This window comes from Vespa crabro, chromosome 12 (assembly GCF_910589235.1).
Source record: "Vespa crabro chromosome 12, iyVesCrab1.2, whole genome shotgun sequence".
Classification (NCBI taxonomy): Eukaryota; Metazoa; Arthropoda; class Insecta; order Hymenoptera; family Vespidae; genus Vespa; species Vespa crabro.
Genome location: NC_060966.1, coordinates 4,866,756 through 4,885,305, shown reverse-complemented (window position 1 = coordinate 4,885,305; position 18,550 = coordinate 4,866,756). Strand labels below are relative to the sequence as shown.

Sequence of the window (18,550 nt, the reverse complement as noted above, 5' to 3'; positions counted from 1 at the left end):
ATCAACAAAAATTACCTGTTCTTCGAACTTTTCCGATTGATAGATAAGATAGGAGAGATTAAAATGAACGAAAAAAAAAAAAAAAAGAAAAACAAAAAAACAAAAAAAAAAATAAAAACAAAAGAAAAAAGAAAGCAAATAATCAGACATCGTAGAATTGACGAAATCTTTTCGACGGAACATTTATTTATAGAGAATAAATTGTCATGAAAATATTCGTTGTTGGTTTTGTGAAAAAAAAAAGAGAGAAAAAAAAAACCAGAAAAAAAAAAAAGAAATCCAATCTATCTTTTATCTGACATTCGAAGTATAGATGATGTCGTCTTAGAAAGAAACAACGACGACGGATATATAAAATCATTCCGGATCATTGAAAATTTTCCATATGGAAAATATTTGATATAGGTAATAGTGTTTCCTTCGTAAGATTTTTTTCTTGAGACGAGATCGGTCCTCTTAATCCTGTACCTTTCGTAAAATCCTTTTGAGATCGTGCGGTAAGTGATCCCATGATTCAGACGTCTCATGCGGCAGACCCATATAACTCTCATATACCTCTGTGAGTTGGTCTAGCAGGTACCTATGTCCTAAACCAATGAAACATACTCAGTTCCTTTAGCTTTCTTTCAGACTTTCTATTTGACAATACGTGTGGTTGAAAATATATCCTGGTGACCTTCAGAAAGACTTCTCACCTTCTCAGTTACTCTCTTTCTCTCTCTCTCTCTCCCCCTCTCTCTCTCTCTCTCTGTCTCTGTATCTTTCTGTATAAATATCTATGTACCTGTCTATTCGTCATCAGTAGTGCCTTGTCCGTTCGTGCCTCAAGATTTAACAACAACAATCTCTATAACCACGATATTTCTTCTTCCATTTGTTAGATGCAATATAATGTCAGTTACCTTTTTATCACTGTATTGTACGTGTCGAGTTGTTGTATACAAATCGTTCTACTGGTTGACCGCAGAATGAAATTCCTGACGGGTGATGGAATGAAAAATGCAATATTTTTTCAAAAACCCTCCTATCATATACGCATATACACATACAGGCACACGCATTAACATAGACGCACGTGCACGCACGCACGTTTTACGGACACATACATACGTATATACGAATACGAGAAGAAACGAATAGCCTTGTCATGATGAACGTATGTATACTACTCAGGTTTAAAAAAATAAAAAAAAAAAAAAAAAAAAAAAAGAAAAAAAAAGAGAATAAATATTTTCGATCGATAACGTCAAACGGATTCGAATTTCAGCGTTTCGGTAATACTAGTCTACTCTCGTACGCGTTTTTTATTGATTTTTTTTTATTTTTATCTTTCTTTTTTTTTTTTCTTTTTTTTTTTATTTATTTTTCTACACCCTTTAGTTAAGTAAATTAGTTTAGAAAATGCTCTCTATTGGGGAGTATATTTTCTCTCTCTCTCTCTCTCTCTCTCTCTCTCTTTCTTTCTTTCTTTCTTTCTTTCTTTCTTTCTCTCTTTCTGTTTTTTTCTTCTTTTTTCGTTTTTGCCTTGTTTGCGCGAAGCAACGTGCGAGAAAACATCCGATAACTGAGTTACGTTTATTACTAGGAAATAGTACGTAATCTACTTTGTATCGATCGATTCTGATGTACAAAGTAAAGTTACTTCGTACGTTTCGATGTTCCTCCTATCGACTTTTCCGTACGATTCGATAGGATATAGTTAGTAGTAAGAAAACCGAGTTAACCACAAAAAAACGTGTAAAATTATTTGATAAACAGATATAAGTATATATCCGTGTATGTATGTGTTTGTGTGTGTGTGTGTATATATATATATATATATATATATATATATATATATAGAACGACATGTATTTTTTTATTTTGTTTTAATTTAACAATTAAATATCCGCAAAGTCTATAAAAAGAATGATTCGAGTCAATGATACACTTCGTGCAACGAAAAGTAGGCCGACGTTTAGCTAGGCGGTACTTTCTAAGAATTTCGTCGGGCTTCCAGCGTGTACTATTTTATGTGATCGATACTTGGAATATGTTATCTGCGTGACGTGCCTCGCAATCTTCTTTTTATGAGGGGTACGTTTTATTCATTGAGAAATTATACATACATACATATATATATATATATATATATATATATATATATATATACATATATATATATATATATATACATATATATATATATATATATATATATACATATATATATATATATATATACATATATATATATATATATATATATATATATATATACATATATATATATATGTATTACGTGTTAAATCGAAATTAGATAATAATTATATCGGTATAATTTAGCTCTTAATTTGAATAAAATTATATATATATATATATAATTATATAATTATTGTTATATATCTGCTATTTTTATTGAATTAATTTTCTATTCTATTAATATAAATCATAATCATATTGTAAATTAAAAATATATATATATATATATATATATATATATATAAATTATAATTATCTATTTTATTAAAAAAATTATTTAAACTCGTTTTATAAATTTCAATTTAAATAATAATATAAATATTATACAATAATACAAACGTATACATTAATAAGTAATGAAATATTTTTGTTAAAAGATATATTTATATATATATATATATATATATATATATATATATATATATATATATATATATATATATATATGGAAAAATATTATGATAAATTAAATGTTTCATTTATCGAACAATATTTTAATGTTTGGGTAATATGAAGGTCAACAATTTTCTATACACACACACACACACACATACATTTATTATTTACTAATTCCTAACAGTATGACTCATCGGGGAGACTCGTGACGACGCAATTGTTTGGTACTTAACGTCGACCTTCTTTTGTTTACATTAGAGTGATAACGAGACGAACGTGCTTCGACAAGCTTTCCCTTCGACAGTATTCAATGTGACTTCGAAAAGGTAACATCTCTACGTGCCATCGTCCTCCCGTCTTAAATCATCGTTAGTATCGTTAATATTAAATTATTATAATAAGTTTTTTAACGACTTATAATCTCAACGATATCGTGTCACGTAGTAATTATCCAATCGTAATAATTATCGTTTACTAATTATACTTTTTCGATTACTTTTTCTTTTTTTTTTTCCGTCAGATCAATCATTTTAATTTCATTATCATTTAGAAATCGTAGAAGAAAATTACAAGAGAATTAAGAAAGGAAAAGGAAAAAAAAGTAAAACATCCCAATAAAAGATCCATTATATTTTTCGATTTTTATATTTATTAATATAACTAAGATGACTTTTTAAATTAATCTCATGTATTTAATATTATACTTTATGATAATACATCGAAATTATGTATATTGTTAATGTGGATATATCGAATGTGAAGCATCGTATAAGTAATATATATATATATATATATATATATATATATATATATATATATATACATATACATATGTATGTACATTAAATACATATATATTTAATATTTATTTTATTATATATCTAGTATGTTATAATGTCTGTGAATCTATTTTAATGTAGACTCGTTTCGATTGTTTTTTTGATAATTATTATTTATTTATTTAATACATATATATTATATATATATATATATATTTATATAAAATATATTCTCGTATTTAAATCTACACGTTTGAAGTAGCGGAGATTTTACGATCAGATTTTGGTTCCTTCCTTCCTTCCTTCCTTCCTTCCTTCCTTCCTTCCTTCCTGTCCCTTCAGGTTTAACCTATCTCATGGCCATTCGTTCATTCCTGACGTTACAGTTTATGGTATCGTCTTTACGATGCTTCCACCTGGGTTACATATCCAAGGCACCTTCCAACTTCCATTGGGTATTAAATCAATGTCTTTGATATTATACAGGTACAAGATATTCTACGAAAGGAACGTCACCTCATGGCCATTCGTACAACATAGTTAAGACGACATAGAAATGTTTCTATGGGTGGACCAAAAGTTTTTCATTCTTCGAATGATTTTATACGATTTGAGAAAAGATAAGGAAAAAAAAAAAAAAAGAAAAGAAAAAAAAATTAATAGAAACATGACAAAGAGAAATAACAACGACGATTACGACAATGACAGCAACAACGACGACGACGAATTCGTTTTCGAAAAAAAAGATCGTTCGATAAGAGGTAAATAAAAATTGATTATTAATCGTCAGCTTGGAAAAAGAAAAGAAATAAAAAAAAAAAAAAAGAAAAAATAGAAAAAAGAAAAATCTTTTATTCCTATCTTATATGTCATTACGTTTTGTTTATTTGTATTTAATATATCGTATTGCAGAATTAGATTGAATTGTATCGATTTTTGGAATTATTTACACGTTTTAACGTTTATCCTTAAACTCGTTAATATGTTGTAACCTTTTTATCTCTGTTTATAATTGAAATATCCTTTTTTTTTTTTTTTTTTTTTTTTTTTTTTGATATATCGATAAACAATACGACGAGAAGTTTAGTAACGATAGGACATAGTTACGCAAGTGCTCCTGTTGTTTCTCCATATTTACGTGAATATATTTTCCAAAATATATAGATATCATGCCGAATAATACGCATTGAAAATCAGTCATATAAACATGAATGTATATATCTACGCACACATACACACACACACACACACACACACACACATATATATATATTATACTATATATAACTAGATATAGTTCCATTTGCGAACAACAGGGTAAACTACTAAACAACTCTCTGTATTAGGACTGAATTACCGATTAAATTCACTTTCCTCTTCGAGTTAGATGAACCAAATTGAATTCGTTTATTTCAATCGCAATTGTATTCTCGATCGAACTTACATCGAAAATGTTGAATATTTGAACAGAACATTGGGAAGATTCGCGTTATTCGGCTTTTGAATTTTACATATGTACTTGTACGATCTATACATATATATATATATATGTAACGTTCCACATGATATTACGTTTCTTTTGTTTACAGGACAAACGAGCTTGTAGTTTGTAGCTTGGTAACATAGCTTCGACCAATCGCACACAGTATACACATATACACATACATATATACACACATATATATATATATGTAAAATATATATATATATATATATATATATATATATATATATGGGATACAAATAGCAAAAAAGAGAAAGAACAGATAGTATATATATCAAAAACGTTTGAACTCTGGTGATTCTCTCTAACCGAGAAGTAAACCCCTTCGTTCATGGTTGAAATAGAGAGAGAGAGAGAGAGATAGTTGATACCAGTAAAGGCATTCCATGGTCAGAAACTTACAATCACTGTGTTAAATGCCACATTCTTAAGAGCAAATACGATATTACGTTGCGTTCGTTACATCCATCACATATTCTCTATCCCTTTATATATATATATGTATATGTATATATGTACCTTTAACCAGCCTTATTCCCTTTACTCCTTTTCGTTCAATTTTACTAAAGTATACGTATTCCATCCTTCCGGTTACTGAAAAGCCTCATGAAAAATTTTTCCTTTTTTTTTTTTCTCTCTCTTTTTTTCTCTCTTTCTCTCTGTCTCTCTCTCTCTCTCTCTCTCTCTCTCTCACTCGACTTTTCTTTTCCTTTTTTTTTCTCTCACTTCATCTACCTTTCGTTTTACGTCTTTCAAGTAAGTACTTTTGCCTCTTTTTAAAGTCGCCTGGCCATGTTCACTTCGTTCACTTAAAACTCTACCATCAAATCTTTTCCCCTAACTCTCGCCCTCCCCCTCCCCCACCCACCTCTCCCCCTATACCTCACCCCTCAGTGCTCCCTCTCCTCTCCAGCATCACTCCTTCAAGGAAATGACTGCTCTTAGGTGAGCTTGGATTTTTAAACCGTTCTCCTTCTTGTTGTTGTTTCTTCGAATTTCTTCTTCATTTAATTTTATTCTTTCGTTTCTTTCTCTCTTTTCATTTGTTTCTTTTTGTCTTTTTTTTATTTTTTTCTTTTTTTTTCTTCCCGATCTTTTGTTTTCTTTTTTCAGCCCGCTAAACGAGCCCCTTGGGGTGGTCACGCGTGCAATTTGGCAATTTACTTTTTATGACACACAAAATCTACTATTAGGGACCGAAAGAAAAGCATTCTTCGAAAGCAATTCTTCTTTTTTTCTTTCGAACAATTCTTTTTGTCAAATTGAAAGATCTATTACAATTATTCACTTTTATAGGTGGTTAAAAGTTCAACTTATAAAATTAACTCTCTCTCTCTCTCTCTCTCTCTCTCTCTCTCTCTCTCTCTCTCTCTCTCTTTCGCTGTTCGTCGAAAAGTAAAGAATAAAAAAAAAAAAAAAAAAAAAAAAAGAAAACAAGTAAATGGTTTTTAATTAATTATCTGATAACTTTCGATTCGCCCTTTACGTAGATACATTAATAGATGATAGGTATATAATTATTTATTCCTTAGTATATATATATATATATTTTGTTCGGGAACGAATTATCTAATCGTGTAGTTATTCTAGTTTTATTTTTGTTTGGAGTTGGTAAAAAGAAGAAAGGTTACAATCGTGTTCTCTCATGCGCTTGCCACGGAGGACTATTTTCTCTCTTTTCCCCGTTGCCCCTCTCCTATAAGCTTTCGACGATCGATCGATCGCGTACCAGGAAGCAAAAGGCACTTTACGCTGACTACGACACGACAAATTATTCAACGCTCGGCGATGTCTCCACGCTAACGACGAATACAGCTTGCTGATACTCGTGTGATTTCAACGGATAGAAAGATAAAGATAGATAGATAGATAGATGGATAGAAAGAGACAGACAGATAGACAGACAGAGAGAAAGAGAGAGAGAGAGAGAGAGAGAGAGAGAGAGACAAACACAATTGAATGAATCTTCAATGAGAATTTCTCGTTTGGTTGATTATTTGCCGATTCTGTGAGAGCCAAAGTCTTTTTAAAATCTTACAATGAGATTTTCTTATAATCGATATAATCGAATTATTTGATTTTTAATATTGATCCAATAGAAAAGAATTCACTTCTTTTTTTCTTTTTTTTTTTCTTTCAGGTTTTAATACTTTAATGCAAATTAAAATTTTTCTTATGTTATCGTAAGTTTCTTTTTTACTTTATCCCTTTTTGTTTTTTTCTTTCTTTTTTCTTTTTTTCTTTTTTTCTTTTTTTTTTTTTTTTTATATCTATATAAAACAACTCTCAGGTTATTTTTCGTTTCGTATGATTGTTGTTTGCCAAGAGAAAGTTTAAGAACTTTTCGCAGGATCTTTTAACAAGAAAATTTTCCTATCATTCTAGAATCGAGTTTATATTCCAAGTTTCGAATGATCCATAGAAGGAAACCTTGATTTAGTTAGAAGAAATTGTTCGTTCACTGGTGATACTAAAAGTTATATTGCCTAATTCTGTTATCGAGAATCGAATTATTCGACTTTGGAGTGATCGATGGTAATGATAAAAAAAAAAGAAAAAAAAAAAAAAAAAAAAAAGAAAAAAGAAGGGCAAAAATACATTCGACCGAATTATTTTCATTACGATTAGTTTCATTCGATGTACACAAAATTATGATAAAAAAAAAAAAAAAAAAACAAAACAAAACAAAACAAAAAAAATAAGGATGAGATAAGGGGAAAAAAAGAAAATCATTTACTTGACGCACGAATAAAAAATAAAACGTTTATCGTATTAGTATAAGTCGCAAATTGAAGTTATTAATAGTTGCATATATATATACATATATACCAATAAAATTATATAAATTACATAAATATATACAATTAATAATTACACAAATATATACAAATTGTATAAATAGATTTATATAAATTATATAAATTACAGTAAAATTAGATATGTATGCCAATAAAAAGAATAAAAAAAAAAAAAAAAAATATATATATATATATACAGGTACATATTTATTATGCAGCGAGCGTTCAACGTTTGGTGACTATAGTAGTTTTAAGTAAAGAAAAGGGTTGAAATCGTTTGAGTCCTATAAGTTCACACGAGTGGATTCTTCTCTATGCTTTCAGACGACGCGACGGATTGGTAGAAAAGTAGTAAGATCCCTAGGATTTCTTCTCAGTCAATTCTCCTTTAGGTCTCCTCTATTTCACTAGTTTTCTCTCTCTTTCTCTCTCTTTCTTGGTCTTACCCCGTGGGAATTGGGGATTTGCGGTTTACCCCGAGCGTCCTAAGTACCAGACGCAAAAAACAAATGAACGAGCCGCCGTGAGGAGAGTCTGAGTGGGACACGAAACTTGGATCTAGTTGGGTATCACTTCTTCTGTCTCTCTTTTTCTCTCATATTCTTTTATCAATCCTTTCCCTTCCTTCCTATCTATCTATCTTTCTCTCACTCTTTCTTTCTCTTTCTCTTTTTCTTATATGGCAATCCACTCTTTTTAACCGTATCTACTCACTAGTATTTCTCTCTCTCTCTCTCTCTCTCTCTTTCTGTTTTCTTTTTTCTATTTTTCTCTCTTCATCTCTCTTTCTCACTTCATCTTTCTTTCTCTTTCTCTCTTCATCTTTCTTTCTCTTTCTCTCTCTCTCTCTCTCTCTCTCTATCTCTCTCTATCTCTCTATGTTTTTTCTATTTCTCTCTCTCTCTTTTTTTTCACCCATCCGAACTTCCAACTCGCGTGTTGCCGGCAGCGGCCGATAAATTTTCGCCGAATGAAAAGAAAACAGCGGCTGCACGTTAAAGATACCTTACCCTTTTCTCCCTCCCTCCCTCCCTCCCATTTTCCTTCTCTCACTCACTCACTCATTCATTCACTCACTCACTCCCTCCCTCCCTCCCTCCCTCCCTCCCTTCCTTCCTCTTCCTACATCTTTTTCCACATTTTTTTTTTGTTCACCCATCAACACTCTCACCGAATCCTCTTGATTCGAGTTAAGTAGATGATATCGTTGAAATATCCCCATCCGTTCATTTAAATTGAATGTCCCTTTTTTCTTCTTTCTTTTCTCTTATTTTTTTATTTATTTATTTATTTATTTATTTATTTCTTATTTACTTTTATTTTTCTTTTAATCGAATAAAATTACGTCCACGCATATTACTCGACAGTAATATTTATTTACACGTTCAAATACATATATATATATATATATATATATATATATATGTGCATTTAATAAAACCAGGAGTTGCTGTAATAGATAAAATTTGTACTTGCAAATTTGTTTAGATGGTGCGTTTCGCTTTAGAAGGAAAAGAAAAGAAAAGAAAAATAAAAAGAAAAAGGAAAAGAAATAAGAGAATCGAATGAAATGAGAAATAATAAATAAATAAATAGAAAATGGATATTACTGCGTACACATTTATGCGTATTCAGGTATCAATGCGTATGAGATAGGTGAATGTTGGTGGTTGTGTGGGAGGAAGGAGGGAAGGATTACGAGGATGGATTGTGGGAGTAGGCGTGAGAGAGAGAGAGAGAGAGAGAGAGAGAGAGAGAGAGAAGAGAGAGGAAAAAGCAAGAGAAGAAGAGATGGCTCACAGTTTTCTCGAAGTACGTCGTAAAACAGAGGCGATCGTAAAATCGACCAACTGAAACGACGTTCTACGTTGAACAGAGCTTGCTGCTATCCGTTTGCGTCTCTCGTGAATAGAGAGAGAGAGAGAGAGAGAGGGAGAGAGAGAAGGAGTCACAGAAGTATCACGAATAAATAGAATGTCCTTTCGCCTCTGGAAAATGACTTACGACTGAATTCGCAAAATTGAAGTAACAGTCTTAAACGGATTGAAGGGTCCGTTTTTGAGGATTATTCCTTTAGGCGATAGCTTCATAATTTTGTGGTTCCGTTTGATGCTAGAACGAAATCATAAAATGTTAACTCAAGATAGGATAACTTTATGTATATATATATATATATATATATATATATATATATATATATATATATATATATATATATAGAGAGAGAGAGAGAGATTGAGAGAGATTGTGTGTGTGAGAGAGAGAGAGAGAGAACATTTAACGTGGTTAACTTATCGGATTATAATTTAATGGTGTTTCGCCTCCGAAGAAGAAACTTTAGTGCCGAGAAAAGATTTGTTTACTTCACCATCGATGATATCCAGGATAATTTAAGATAAATAGGTATATAGAAAGTAAACGAAGAAAGGAAGGATAAATGAATGGTAGGAAAGAAATAGATAGAAATAGATTGGTATAGGGGATGAAGATTCTCATTAGTCAATATGAATATAGTTCGACTCGTTGGCACTGGAACGTCCAGCATGACAATTACTTGATTACACACACGTTACGTTGAAAGAGATTGAGAGTGGGCAAAAGAGAAAGAGAGATATAAAGAGTTAGAGAGATAGAGAGAGAGAGAGAGAGAGAGAGAGAGATAGTGTGTATGAGAGAGTGAGAGAGTGAGAGAGAGAGAACTTGTTCCGTACGTTCCCGTTCCACTCGTGTGATCTACATGAACGTTAACGAATCCTGGCACGTACGAAACGAGCAGGTTTTAAGCTCACATGAGTTTTCCTACGAAGCGAGATGCTAACCGCGCTAATGTAATTATGTAATTTAAATTTGAATCAACGCGTGTGTCGGAGGGGGTTGAGCATGAAAGAGAAAGAGGAAGAGCAAGAGAGAGAGAGAGAGAGAGAGAGGGAGGGAGGGAGAGAGAATGGTATATGAGGGAAAGAGAAAAGGGATGGTATGGTCCGGACATAGAAATGGAGGAAACGAAACGTCGGCGAGAGAACGGCTGAGTTTGACGATGCCTGCCGTTCCTACTGGTGGTTGTTGCTCGTAGCTGTGAAACGAACAGATCCCCTGGTACAGTTCCGGCTTACACATTTGACAGCTGGGGAAATTATATTTCTCAACTGCCATTTAAGTTTGCGCGTCGTTCCGTTCATCAGTTCGAATAGGCAACCAACCCTTCGTGAACTCGTCATCCTTCTCTTTTCACACATTTCTCTCTTTCTCTCTCTCTCTCTCTCTCTCTCTCATTCTCTCTCACTTTCTTACTCTCGCCTTCTCTTTCTCTTTCTTATCATTTATCTCTTTCCATCCTTCCAATCCACCTATCTCACACTCGTTATCCTTTTCAGATCCCAAGCAATTCCACTCCAAGGCTTAATCCCTTGATGGTAACACGATCTCGATCGAATGTACGAAATCCTTGCTGACACTCAACCATGCTTGCTTTCGGCTTCTGACGTACCGAGATATTCTTCGAGGCTTCAGAATGACTCGTCTTTGAAAATTGCTCCCTTCGTTTTCTACCATCTCTCTCTCTCTCTCTCTCTCTCTCTCTCTGTCTCTGTCTTCCTCTCTTTTCCTCTCTTTCTCTTTCTCTCTCTCTCTCTTTCTCTCTGGTTCTCTCTCATCTTATTCCGTACGTCTTATACATCCAGAAAACTTCTTCTCTCGATGTGCTAATAACGTTATCACAACTTTCGCAATCTTATCGTTCGCTGAACGTGAAAAGATGCTAATCACAAACTACCAAGGAACGTTTATTCTCGGCTATTCTTTCGAACAAAGTGGAAAAGAAAGAGACTGAATTGTTATCTCTATCTCTCTCTCTCTCTCTCTCTCTCTCTCTCTGTCTCTTTTTCTTTCTTTCTTTCTTTCATTATTTCATTGTATTTTCTCTTTGAATTTTTCATATCAATATTTCAAATTGTTAAGCGATATACAATATGTATTAATGGTATTTGAAAAAAAAAAAAAAATCGATTGGTATCGGAGAAGAAAAAAAAGTAAAAGAAAAAGAACAAAAAAAAAAAAAAAGAAAAAAGTGCGATATTTAAATATCTTTATTTACTGTTAAAAATCACTTCCACCCAGTCTTTCTCTCTCTCTCCCTCTCTCTCTCTCTCTCTTTCTTTATTCCTCCTCTTTTTGCTTTCCTTTATTTTCCTCTTTTCCTTTTCTTTCAATTTTTTCTTCTTTGTTGTTCCTTTCTCGTTAACGGAATTTAGATTAACAAAACGTCAGTGTGTGAAGGGTTTGATAGAGCTATCGGGGAACTCTCGAGTAGGAGATGATCTCAAGGACGACTGGAAATGGCGGAGACACGCTCGTAATCCTGTCTCTTAGGGGGATGAAACGAATTGGCATCGGAAGTGTCGATGGACTTAAGCTCGCTTCACGGGCAACCGAGAGGAAGAGTAGTAGAACTAAAAGTTGAAGAAGAAGAAGAAGAAGAAGAAGATGAAGAATAAGAGGAAGAAGAAGAAAAAGAAGAAGAAGAAGAAGAAGAAGAAGATGAAGAAAAGAAATAGCGTTGAGAATGGGAAGGAGGAACGAGCCATCGTTTCCTGTCGCGGGTGGAACTCAAGTCGAGAGGTGAAACGTCAGAGAAGAAGAAGAAGGAAGAGGAAAAGAAAAAGGATGGAAGAGAAAGCATCAATGCAATGAGAGAGTGAGAGAGAGAGAGAGAGAAACGAGGGTGTCTAACGAACTTGGAAAAGTAGCTCGTAAAAACTCTCCTATCTCCTGATTGTTCTTCCGTCCTTCCTTCGAAGCCGCATACTTCGGAACAAAAATTTAACTTAGGTTTTTGTCAAAAAGATATATATATATATATATATATATATATATATATATATATATAACGTATGTATGTGTATGTGTGTGTAAAGAATATCGCGAGTTCTATCAATTTTTTTTTTTTTTTTTTTTTTTCTATGTCCGTACATACACCTCTGCGATATATTAATATTTAAAAAATAACATAATGAAAGGAAAGTTCGAAAGAAAGGATGAGTTTCAGTGAAAGATAAAAATTAATTAAAGAAAAAAAAAAAGAAGAAGAAGGAAAGGACATAGATAAGAAGTTTCTAATGCTTTCTAATTTGCATTTGAAAACGCAAGCGGATTTTTAAAGCACGCGTATATCCCATCAAAAATTGCATATAATAAGTATTGTGCACTCGGTTCATATATATATATATATATATATATATATATATATATATATATATATACCGTGTGTACTTTTGTAATAACATCACGGGGGTATAGTCGAACGCTGGTTTCTACTGTAAACTCTACACTTTATCCTCTCTCGTCGTTCCACATGATCGGCTCCCTCACGTAGGCACGTACCATACCTAGTGCTTTTCTAGGAACGCCATCAGTAGTTCTTGTTGAAACGATAACGAGAAAAATGAATAAAAGATCGTAATCAACTTGGGGAAACGAAGTTCAACTATATTCTACTAGTCACGACCTAGATACTATCGTAAATGTGCGGAAAGAAAACTATTATTTATATATGTACATACATATATATGGATATATGATATCTATACCGTGTATACCTATAAATACATAGTCATACGTATATATATATATATATATATATTTATATAATATATGTTTTTATATATCTACGTATATGTAATAATACTGACAATTGGAGAATAAAAAGTTACGATAAGACTACTACTACAATATTACTACTACTACTACTACTACTATTATTATTATTACTATTACTACTACTACTACTACTACTACTACTACTGCTACTATTACTACTACTATTCGTAATAATATTACTATTACTAGTACTTTCCTTATAACTGCACGAAAATGATCAAAGTATCGAAAACAAGTCTCCGATTCCTCTCACGTTCTACTCTCTTTTTCCGGTCGTTGGCACGACACGAAACCAGATGGTAACTTATAACCGTGAACTTGAAACTTACGACGACCGCTTAACGCCATTGGTAAAACGATAAATATATATATATATATATAATTTGAAATTTAAGAAAGATAAAAAATGTAAGGAAATAATGAAGAAAAGAAAGAAATATAAAAATAAGAATAGAAGGATAAACTAGCGTGCGTTTTTAAGGTTATTTTTTTCATCCCTTTTTCTCTCTCTTTTTATTTTCCTTTTTATCCTTTTTTTTTTTTTTTATTATATTTCTCTTTTTTTTCCATACGAGATAGATCTTCGTCCAATTCCTTTGACGTGTACTCAAACCACGATATTTAACCTCGAATATAGGATAGGTTGAGTACGATGAAGAAGAAGGGGGTCGGTGTGGATGAGGTGGGTGGATGATGTCGGAATGGTGGGGGTTGGTTGAGGGTAGGGTTTGTAGTAGTAGCAAACCTGAAGGAGAATGGCGGGGTAAAGGGAGCGAATTATGGTCCCGTATTTTCGTTAGCTATTATGTTTTACGGGCCGTTATGTTGAGACACGCAGGGCCAACCGAAGAATAAGGGTGACGTTTAAAGGGGTTGCTATAACTGGTATAGTGTAGGGTGAGGAATATACGGAAGGGCTGCTCAGTCTCGGCTAATGCGTCCCTTGCGCGAGCTTTCTTGTCTGTCCGGAAAATTACCAGACCACCTCCTCTTCCTCCACCCCCTTCCTCCTCCTCCTCCTCCTCCTCCTCCTCCTTCTCCTTCTTCTTCTTCCTCTTCTTCTTCTCCGTTTCACCTCCTTGTTTTCCTCATCCTCCTTTTTGTTTCTTTTCATCGTCTTCTTGTAATTGTTTTTCTCCAACCACCGTATATAACAATATATATATATATATATATATATAAAGAGAGAGAGAGAGAGAGAGAGAGAGAGAAAGTGTTTTTTTTTCTTCGTAACTCATAACAGGACTTCCTGTTTCTTTGTTATTCGGTCTACGTGTATTGGGATGAAAAAGAAAAAACCGGATACAAATATTGTTTCATATTTAATAAAGTTATAAATAGTTATTATAAAGAAAACGTCGCTTACTAACGTATCATGATTTATTTATGTCCATTGTGATACGGATAAATCGAATAGATGTATTATTAAAGCTTCTAGATTCGTTAATAATCATTACTTGAATCGGTATATAGGTATCGTCGTTATGTCAAATTATTCCGAACGAATGAATTATTTTCCTTTGGAAAAATTAACGATCGATTTAATTGCAATTGAAATTTACATTGGAATTATTATTTTCCTTTTTATTTTCTGGGGTTTTTTGTTTTTTTCCCCCTCAATCCCAGAGAAATAATTAAATATAATTGCCTGTAAATATAACATTGATATTTGTTTTGAAAATCTTACGATTGATATGAAAAAAAAAGAAAAAAAAAAAAGAATGAATATAAACGATGGAACGATTTTCAATGATAAATATGTGAAATATTAAAATTATCATATGGAATATTAAGAGCTATGCCTTGTAGTATTTTCGTTTATATACATTAGACGTAGAGATAGAAACTCATATTATATTTCGACGTACCATGATGGCCATATGAATTCTAACGTTATGCGATAAGACATTTAATGTATGTTTCTTAGAAATGGTAAAGCACGTGCATCAAGTAAACGTTATATCGAACATGACGATAGCCTTTGATATATTATTTTTCTAACTGAAAATATAAATAGGAATAAAGAATGAACTATGAAGATGGAGAGAAGAAAAAAAGAAAGATAAAGACAAAGAGAGAGAGAGAAAGTATGTGTTGAACGAAAAAGTTAAAAATTTGTCAATGGAAAATGTCGATTTATGTAAAACGAGGACATTTTTCTCTTTCTTCGTCACGTAAACATTCTCTCTCTCTCTCTCTCTCTCTCTCTCTCTCTCTCTCTCTCTCTCTTTCTCATATCTCAAAATGTCTTCGAAGACGAAGCACGTACGTCGGCCTTGGTAACATTACGGTATGTATCGGGTGTCGCTTCGGCAGAACCTTCGGAAGGAAGCTAAGGAATAGAAGAAGACAACCCCCGGCCTAGGGTGTCTTGAAATTTAAGCAAGCTGAGGTATACGGGCACCCACGAAACGAACGAAATTGAAGTGGCGCATGGAAATGGCGGAGACATTCTCTGACAGAGACGCATACCACTACGAATTGTGTTAGAAACGAGTTTGGTTTAGTATGCATGTACATATATCTATATATATATATATACACACACACACAGACAATATATATATATATATATATATATATATATATATATATATATATATATTGTCGGTTACTTGAACGTCGTCGTTGCGTGAGAGTTCCTACTAGTCCTATGTAAAAGGGAACTCAACCTATTGTCGCGAGCGCGTTTCGATCGATCGATAAAAAGCGGAATCGCCCTTGTTCGATTATTTCTCACGACAAAGCATTTTACGCCAGTGAGTTCCTATCTCTCTCTCTCTCTCTCTCTCTCTCTCTCCCTTTCTCTCTCTCTTTCTGTCTCTGTCTCTATTTTTCTATTTCTTTTTTTTTTCCCCATCGAAAATCAACGTACAACCCTTTAGCTTTTTGTCGCGAAGATGAAGGTTCAACGTGTACTTACGACTTGTAACCCTTTTATATACCGTTCCTCTTCGATGAACAATAGAGAGAAAATACGAAAGAGAACAAAGAGTACGTTTTATTCCTATGGTCAGAGAGAAACCCTTTGTAGAATTCCTATGTTCAATGTCTCTTTCCAACAACTTCCCTTTTTCTATGAATTTTAAAAACGAACTCTTTTCTCTCTTTCTCTCTCTCTCTCTCTCTCTCTCTCACGTTCTCTAACTCAAGCTCTATCTTCTTCCTTCCTTCCTTTTTTTTTCCTCCCTTTCTTCTTTCTTCCTTTCGTCAAATTTTCCAAATTCTTAACTTCATTTATTTCTTTTTGTATCCTTTTTCCTTCCTTTTATCTATTTCTTACTTTTCTATTTTTTCTTTTCTCAATCTCTCTTTCTAATATTAATTAATTTCACCTGAACCATTTCAAATACAAGACATAGAATTTCTATGTGAATAGAACGAGGGAGAAAAAAAATATTCGAAGGGAAAGTCGATGACTTTGATGTCTGTAGAATGATGATTAAAAAGAAGAAATAGGAAGGAAAGGAAGAGAAAGAAAAAAATAATAAGAAATAAATAAATAAAATAGAAATAGTGATAGAGGATAGAGATAGAAATAGAAATAGAGAGAGAGAGAGAGAGAGAGAGAGAGAGAGAGAGAGAGAGAGAGGAAGAGAGACATCGAATGAAATATGTGAATCGAATAAAATATCGCAACTTTTCTCGTATTCATGGTATATTTACTGCAAGGAAGTAGACACACACGCGACAGGCCTTCCATTAATACGAAAAGATTTATCTTTATACGTTTTTCTCTCTCTCTCTCTCATTCTCATTCTCTATTTATTTTCCTCTCTCTCTCTTTCTCTCTTTTTCTGTCTCTTTCTCTGTCTCTAGTATTCTAGTCGGGGTTCAAGCTCGTTCCAGGAGTATAATTTAGAAAGATGATTTTTAAAATAATGGACTACGGAGGAACACACAGGCAGTGTTCCTAAGGGATGAAGCGGGCTAGAAACCCAGAATTTTGAGAGATGCAAATGACTTGCCCTGGCGCGTTTGCACGATTAATCATCGGTGTCGCGTACGGGTAACGGCTGATCGGTTTAAACGAACGATGACGAACGCTCTCCTATCTGTTCCGGTCGCGGGTTGCATGGTGCGATGGTGTGTGAATTATGAATTTCCTGAATTGCGGCTATTTAACCTACGATCGCCACATTATGTATCACGTGTCTCCTACCGAGTTACCAATGCGGCAATATTTATCTTTGGATATATTACCCTCGTATATATTATGGATTTATTGTGAATGGTCTCTAAATGTGTCATTTGGTATATTAAAAATCTGATTTTTTTTTTTTTTTTTTTTACTTTTTCTTTCTTCTTTTGTCTTTCGTTTTCTTCTTCTTCTTTCTTTTCTGTTTTTTTTTTCTTTTTTTTTTTTTTTATTTTATTTTATTTTATTGTTTTTTTTTTTTTTTTTTTTTTTTTTTTTTAATAAGAATGATTCTATGAAAGTATTATCTTATAGGGAATAAATGTATGGATACATACCTTTGTCGTTCGTCGATGTGTATAATGGGAGAGAAAGAAAGAAAGAAATAAAAAAAAGGAATTGATTTTTATATAATTCAAAGTGAAATGTCAAAATATAATATATATATAATATATATATATATGTATATATAAATATAAACGAAAGATATTGTGATTCAGACTTAAATATTATGAATTTGTTGATAAAATAAAAAAATTCGATGCATTAAAAGACAAGATTTATATTGCAATTTGATGTTAAAAATATAATCTTAAAATATAATGTACGGTATAATTATAAAATGTTTAATAGAGGGTAAAATTTTATTGAAAATTCTCATGGAAATATTATTCGATACAGTCGTGACATAGGAACGAATAAAATTTCTATTTATTTATATTGGCTCGCAGAAGATTTTATTATACAAAAATTGACGATAAAAGTCAAAGATCGTAGAATTTTGTTCTCAATAAAAATTGTAATATATCGGGACGAGTTTAAATATCGAAATATTGACGGATAAAATTTCGAGTTACAATTTTTAAATATTGCCATGATCGAAGAAAGTTATCACATTTCATAGTTTATTAGCCATCGTGAATTCTTTCCATATCGTAACCTTTACCGATTCCCTTTTTACGAGACTTCGTGATATCCTTCAGGAGAAATCAAGAAACGAGAGAGAGAGAGAGCGCGGCCGTTCATGATTTTCTTCCCT

The 18,550-nt window shown here is 32.5% G+C and overlaps 1 long non-coding RNA gene across 4 annotated transcripts; it reads left to right on the top strand.

Moving 5' to 3' along the window:
* The first annotated feature begins 822 nt into the window (after window positions 1–822).
* Window positions 823–12,535, top strand: LOC124428468. Of its 4 annotated transcripts, none has more exons than XR_006943182.1 (4): window positions 823–1,156; window positions 2,896–3,005; window positions 3,903–4,177; window positions 11,985–12,535. It is a non-coding gene; the product is annotated as an uncharacterized LOC124428468 (long non-coding RNA). The 4 variants fall into 4 exon arrangements; XR_006943181.1 differs by having other exon boundaries at window positions 11,969–12,535; XR_006943180.1 differs by lacking the exon at window positions 11,985–12,535 and adding an exon at window positions 7,306–7,738.
* Window positions 12,536–18,550: the final 6,015 nt, after the last annotated feature.